This window comes from Corvus brachyrhynchos, unplaced genomic scaffold (genome assembly GCF_000691975.1).
Source record: "Corvus brachyrhynchos isolate BGI_N302 unplaced genomic scaffold, ASM69197v1 scaffold115, whole genome shotgun sequence".
Classification (NCBI taxonomy): domain Eukaryota; kingdom Metazoa; phylum Chordata; class Aves; order Passeriformes; family Corvidae; genus Corvus; species Corvus brachyrhynchos.
In genome coordinates this window covers 10,529,415-10,536,052 of record NW_008239553.1, presented here as the reverse complement: position 1 = coordinate 10,536,052, position 6,638 = coordinate 10,529,415, and the positions used below count along the sequence as shown (strand labels likewise).

General features: G+C 39.1%; 1 protein-coding gene across 13 annotated transcripts in view; it reads right to left on the bottom strand.

The window, feature by feature from the left end:
* DPF3 (double PHD fingers 3) overlaps positions 1-6,638 on the bottom strand; it is a 195,469-nt gene that overhangs the window by 28,799 nt on the left and 160,032 nt on the right. For 5 of the 13 annotated variants that reach the window (XR_001864451.1, XR_001864452.1, XR_001864453.1 and 2 more), the window contains one exon: positions 3,024-3,563. The exons of the other annotated variants lie outside the window; for them this stretch is intronic. The gene's annotated coding sequence lies outside the window, so the exon portion shown is untranslated. Of the gene's footprint in view, positions 1-3,023; positions 3,564-6,638 lie in introns of those variants that run through there. 13 annotated transcript variants of the gene reach the window in all.

Below are 6,638 nucleotides of genomic sequence, written 5' to 3'. Positions count from 1 at the left end.
GCATCCCTCACACTGAGGACAATGCAAATGTCAGTCCAACATCTGCATAGGTCTCTCTGTCCTCTCCAGCACAGCAGAAAGCTCAAGAGGGGCTTAGAGAAGAACAGAAACAGCAGCACTGACCAGGAGCCATCACATACCCTCCCCTCCTTTCTCTGCTTTCGGGTAGGAAAATATTACCTGCCCCCACGAAATCCTTATAAAAAAAGTAGTTCTCTAAGCCTGCAGCTCAGATCATTGTAAGAATATCTGACATCAAACCACAAAAGGAAAACGGAAGTTTCTAGTAAAAGCAGCAATGCTATCACTCAGTGTGCACTCTGAAGAGACTCTCACGGCTGCCTTCTCAGCATGGCTCAGAGATAGTTGGCACCTGCCCCACCTTTTCAGCTGCCTCTGGTCCCCAGTGCACAAGTGAAAAGGAAGGAAACACCTTTTTAGCCACAGAACAGCTGAGGACAATCCACTAAGGAGTCCATGAGCTGCTCTATCAGATCCCAAACAGGTCGCAAAGAGTCACAGTAACTGAAGACAGGAAAGGTAGCTGAAACTGCCTTTTTGATTCCTCCTTCCTACAATGAATTGGCCAAAGGCCTTGCATGGGTAAAGATTAGGTCTGAAGGCAAGCAGTGAAGTTTCCAAGTTGTAATGACTCGAAGAAAGAGTGAAAAAGCAAAACACTAATGGAAATTGAAATTACACCTGTGAAAAATAAAAATTTACATGGAAAGGCTATAAAAGAAGACCAAGAATAGTTAATTATCTGCCATGAAGACACACAGTCTGTCACACCCAGATGTTAAGAATCAGGCAGGTAGGAGCCCATCTGTGTGACAGAGCTTTATAAAAAATAACAGCAAGCCATATTAGGGAAGAGGTCACACAGAGAATTTCCTAAAAAGATAGCATCCAATCTGAAACAGTATTTCCTCTTTCTCTTTTCATTCTATACAGACATATCATTTATCTAATACATGTAAAGGGAAAGGGAAGGTTAATGCCAGCACTGTGAAAGGCAAAGGGAACCACAGTTTCCTGTTACTCCAGTGACTGGATTGGAAACAGCATAGGTAGGGGCAGAACTCCTTAAGGCAATGTCACTAAAATCTATGCAAACAGCTATCATATAACTTAGACTCCAGCTTTGACTCCAAATTACCTTAATGCAACTCTATTCATTTCATGAAGAAGGCTATTAAAATACAAACACATTTAGGAAGATCCTCTATTATCACCAAATGATAGAAAACACTCTTATAAAAAGTCCTATACAGAAGCACTTTTTTATTTCCTGCCTACCTTCACTATAGCAAGTAACAGGACCATTTTCTGCAGTCCAATGAATGGAGAAGAGAAAGTAAAAGAGAAAAATTAAGATAATTCTTGGTTAATGTCATGGTTTGTTAGGAAATACCAAACAAAATCCAGGGACAAAAGTCACAATTTACAAAATGGAAAAGGGAAACAAAATCAATAGAGGAGGAAGTTTTATTTTAAGCTTCAAAGAGAGTATTATAAACAATGGAGAGCTTAGAAAAGTAAATGTACATGTATGTTACTCAACAATGTCTTTTTAAAAGAAGATTATTTGTACTAAAAAAGACTTTGTGGAATTGCTTTGGGAAAATAATATTTACAGAGGAATATACAGTAAGGAACGCTGGAAGCAGAATTTTTATTTGGAAGGAATATTACACAAACTGAACACAGACCCTACAATGTTCAAATCTTCATTACAGTTGTGCGTCTTATATTTTGATGAAATGAAAATTTATTTCATTTTTTTTTCTCTAGAGGCAGTTCCCCACTGCAAGTTTAGAAACCCACAACATGAGCAAAGCAAACCCATCCTGCTAAAGAGCCCAATTAGGACACAAATTGTCATTTAATTTAGTTGGAGCAGGACTACTTTACATGGTTATTTTTGACTTTATGATGGAAACTTGTCAATGAGATGAGTTTGAGTTTTAAGTGTGCAGGAAACAGAACACAGTACCAGGTTTTTTGTCAGCTTCACCTGTCAGCATGCATTTTTGTAGACATTTTTTTTCATTCTGAAAGCCACTGTAAGCCACATTAACAAAACTACTTTTTTTCTGCCTATACCCTGAGGGTCAATCCCAATAATTGTTGGTATGGTTTGCCCTCAGTTTGCTTCTCCTCTGTAACAGGGGTGCCAGGCAGAGTGAAGTCCAACACTCTTCTCCTAGGACACAAGGCTGTCCTGCATCCCTACTAGACTGCATCACACCTGACACTGAACAGACCTGTGCTAACCACTGTGAGCAGATCTGGCAGCCAACAAAACCCTCCAGTGCTTGTACGAAGGAGAACACCTTTTTCACCGAGAAAATGCCTAACAACTTAGAATTTGGGATGTGACCATCCCTCCCCACTGCCTCACAGGACAACTTAGGATTGCAGCTGTGGGAACTTGTATTTTTCTCCTGCATAGTAACCCCTGTTGCTTATTGCAGACATGTGGTTGCACCTGTATGCTTTTCCAAGTCCACTACCACTTCAGAAAGGGCTGAAGTACACAAGTTTTCTACACATGAGATCATCCTTGACAGGAAGATCCATGCCAAGAGCACTTAACATTTAGATACTTCCCTTACTACCAACTCACAGTCAACTGTGGAATTACCAAAGCAAAAAATTATACAAAAATGAATGGAGTTGTTTTCGATTTTTAAACCCCTCTTTCAGCAGAAGTATTTCACAGAGTTGCTCAAGAGCAAACCTCTTTTACCATGCAGAAGAGACACATCAATCCTACTGGGAGAAGACAGTCCTTTGAAACGGACACAAAATCCGAATGATTTTGATGAACAAAAAAATTCAACCACTGAGCCTGGTCTTCACTACTCCAACAGTTTTTGTTCAGATTTGTGCCTAACACAGTACAGTAAAGTAAGTTTTAAGCATCTAACAGGATAATATTAAGGAGAAAATAAACCAGAACAATCTTCACTTACCACATCCAATTTTCAAAAAACAAAGATACCCAGCACATGTATGAATGGCTTCTTTAAAGTAAGAGAGAGAGCAGAGTTGACCTTTATTTTCATTATTTAAAAAAAGTTTTTCCTTAAAGTAAATATTCAGTCTTTATTTTACAGTAAGTGCTTTTTAAAATTTCATGTCTTCACAAAATTGCATTTAAAATTTGAAGTAAAATGTATTTCAAACAAAAATACTGTGCAACTTCAGCACTTCTTTCTTAAATATTGAAATAAATAAAATAGTTGTCTTTTTCAGTTTGTTTGTTTTTCAGTCAGTTCTACTGTAGATCAATTCCAGTCTGACCTGGGTTTATACACACACTTAAAAGGAAGTGAAATCAAGACTTCAAAAAACTTCTTTGTATTGCACCAGCTTAGGGCATCCCCAGAACTTCTCTCAACAGCCAACTTCCCACAGTCCAGGCTCCTGTGCCAGATGGAACATGGGTACGGAAGAGTCAGGGCAAGGAAGGAAGTATCAAAGCATCCTGGCTTCTCTCAGTCTTCTTCTGAAATGTCTTGCTTGAAGGCTGCTGGAATCCATGAGGGCAGGGCTGACTGCAGAGGGAAAGGCAATACAAAGTAAAACTAAACAAACTCAGACAACAAAAGCAAGTGTTCAGAAAAAAACCAGAAATTGCACAAACCAAATTTCCAACACTGCTTGCATTCTAGTTCCTTGAAAATATAGCTCAACAGACTCAGCTTCAACTGACTGTGGAAGCCATAAATGAACACAAAGCAAACAAATCGATAAGAAAAATCATATCCAAAAGAAAGGGACTGAACACTGTCAATCTTTCTTATTGGGAACATCATTAAATAACCTTCATCATTCAGCTTAGATAGCTGTCTCTTCAGTCAAGGTTAAGACCTTTGCTTATGAAATCCTGCTCTAATTACCTTGCTCTACTACTAATTATTTGTAGGGAGCCACAAGTGTACGCAGCATGGCACAAAAGACATTTTCAGAAGGCTAAATGATACACATGGGGTGGCAGCAATGCGATAACTTCTGGAAAGAATGAAAGGTTGCATTTTGCATTGCATTTATTCTGTGAATTGACTAAGTTACATACTGCTAAGATCCTGAGCAGGATTAGATAGCAAATAAAATAATCTCTTCATTTCCACAAAATGCAAGTGCCTCTTCCCATGTCTTCCCACATCTCTCATATCAGTTCTGAACTACATAAAGGTCCAAAATCTTAGGAGCTGCCAGAGACCAAAAGAATAAGGCAACAATATGAACTGGCAGCATCTGCTTAACAGAGCTATCAGGCCTGGAAGTCCCAAGAGCTGGAGTTTTTTTCTAAATGTTATTACAACTTGTCTTCTCTGAAATTGGCAACTTAGCATTCATGGAAATACAGACAGGGACATGGAAATAATTCTGATTCAATTTCAGTATTCTATGGTATTTATACAGGCTGGATTTTTTCGACACTGGTAGATGTCTGGCAAAGAGAACAAAGATTGGAAGGGTTTATTGTAATGGCTTAGTCAGCAAAAATTCATCCTGGCTGAATTCCTGCACTGTGAGGTTTATCAAAACAGCCCCATGACAGCACTGAACTCATGTACGTGCCTCATACTTCACTTACAGCTACAAATTTCATATAAATTTAAAAAAAAAAAACAAAAAGGAGACTATGAAATGGGTGTTTATTGGAAACATCTATATGTGTTGCATCACAAAACACACTGGGAAGATTTTGCAGTTTTTATAATGAGATGACTCCCAGAGGGGTCAATAAAATGTTTGCTTGAGGAATTGATTCAGTAAAACGGCTTTCCATGGGGAAGAAGCAAATTGCATGAAGAGCCAGGCTTTGAAAACTCCATAGTTTTATAGTATTTGAACTATTATTTTAGGGCCCATCTCAAAATATCATTGCAAGAATTAACCAAAGAAAGGCAGAGTGGGCAGGAGAGAACACAGTGGTACCCCAGCACAGTCTGGACTCTGACTCTCTGGGTGCAGTTCTTGTTTGCTCCATGCATCAGCAGGCAGCAAACTGAGTCTCTGTCTTCAATCAAGAGCCTTAGCTGAGGTCTGTAAAATGGCAAACTGGAGCTCAAAATGAATAACTAATGTAAAAGCTCAAAGGCAAAACAATGTGGGGAGGGGATTCTAATAACACATTCTGCTGAAACAAATGGCCATCTCAGAGCTTGTCTACACCATACCAGCAAGCGTATTAACCGGGAGGTTTCATTCAATAAAAGCAGTGGCTAAGAAAGCCCAGTGGTAATCCTTCTGAAGTCAGTGGTAAAGTTCTCTCTGGCCCTTGTTTCAGCAGCCTGGGCTCATTATTTATGACCTTACCACATATATACGATGTTATTCCAAGCACATTACATATTCAAGAAATAAATATCCAGCCCACAAAACTGGAGGGTGCCTGGGTGAAAGGAAGAGATGCAAAGTGAAGCAAGTCAGATTTCAGTTCCATTCCTGTTCCATCACATGCCTGGTTCTCCTTTTATTTTTTAATTTCTATGCCAGAATCCTGTATTTTCTTAAAATTTTCTCAATGTATATTATCATGATTGAAAATTTATACTGTTTTCATGAAAGAGCTGAAGTCTGTCCCTGCTAAAATTTCAACTAATTAAATGCCTCAAAAGGGAATAGGCTAAGGATCAGTGCACACTCCGTGTAGCCTTTCTTCTCCCTTATCAGCTGCTCAAGCAGCATGCCACTTCCTTTATTCTCCTGCTCCCATCTGTGAATCAGAGTTAGCAGAGGACAACTCAGGAAACTATGTGTGTTTTCTAATATCCTTTAGTATGGAGCACTGGAAAGGTGCCTGAGGAGACAGCTTATATGATTAAACACAGAAAAGTCTGCATTTAGGGCCTGAAATGAAACACCCCTTTATTCACATTTCACATTGGGGTTGTCTTATTTTGGTTCATGGTTTGTGTGGGAGCATGTGTTTCAGGAGACTCTTTGGACAGGCTTGTGCCAACCTCCCTGTAGTAAGGACATCTTTGGAGGAGAACGGGAATAGCCAGGGTTCTGATTAGTTGAAGGGCTACACCTTTGAAGAATTTATGAAGAACAGAAAGTTTCATTGAACTGCTGAAATCACTGGGGAATAAAGAGCATCACATTTCTTTCTGATTTCAAAGATAAATTTTTAGTTACAATACAGAATTCAAATTGCAAATTTTTTTTATGCCTCCCTAGTTTGGTTTGGGACCTACATGCCCTTTAAGATATATTTGATACTGTGCAGTTCCCTCATTTCTGAACTGGTTATGTTAGTGTCAGAGTCCTTTTTTTTTTAAATTGCATTTATGAAACCTTCTCCTATATATTTGCTGCCTCGTTGTCATCTTCCCCTCATGAGAGGGTCTTGTGTAGCAGCCCCTTTGCTTTGCTTTCATCTTCCTTCATCTTAGGAAGTACCAACCTTCTTTCCCTGTTCCCAGCCTTCACTCAAGCACTACATGTCCTGAGAATATTTCATTTCCATGTCAACACTCCATGCAATATTCACCATTAACACTACTTTACAATCTAGACTTAAACAAGTACTCTTTTATCTTCCAACTCTACATCTTAATTTCCTCGCTATGATCAATGCCTTCCTATGGTCAGTACCACACTGCTCAGCCTGCTGA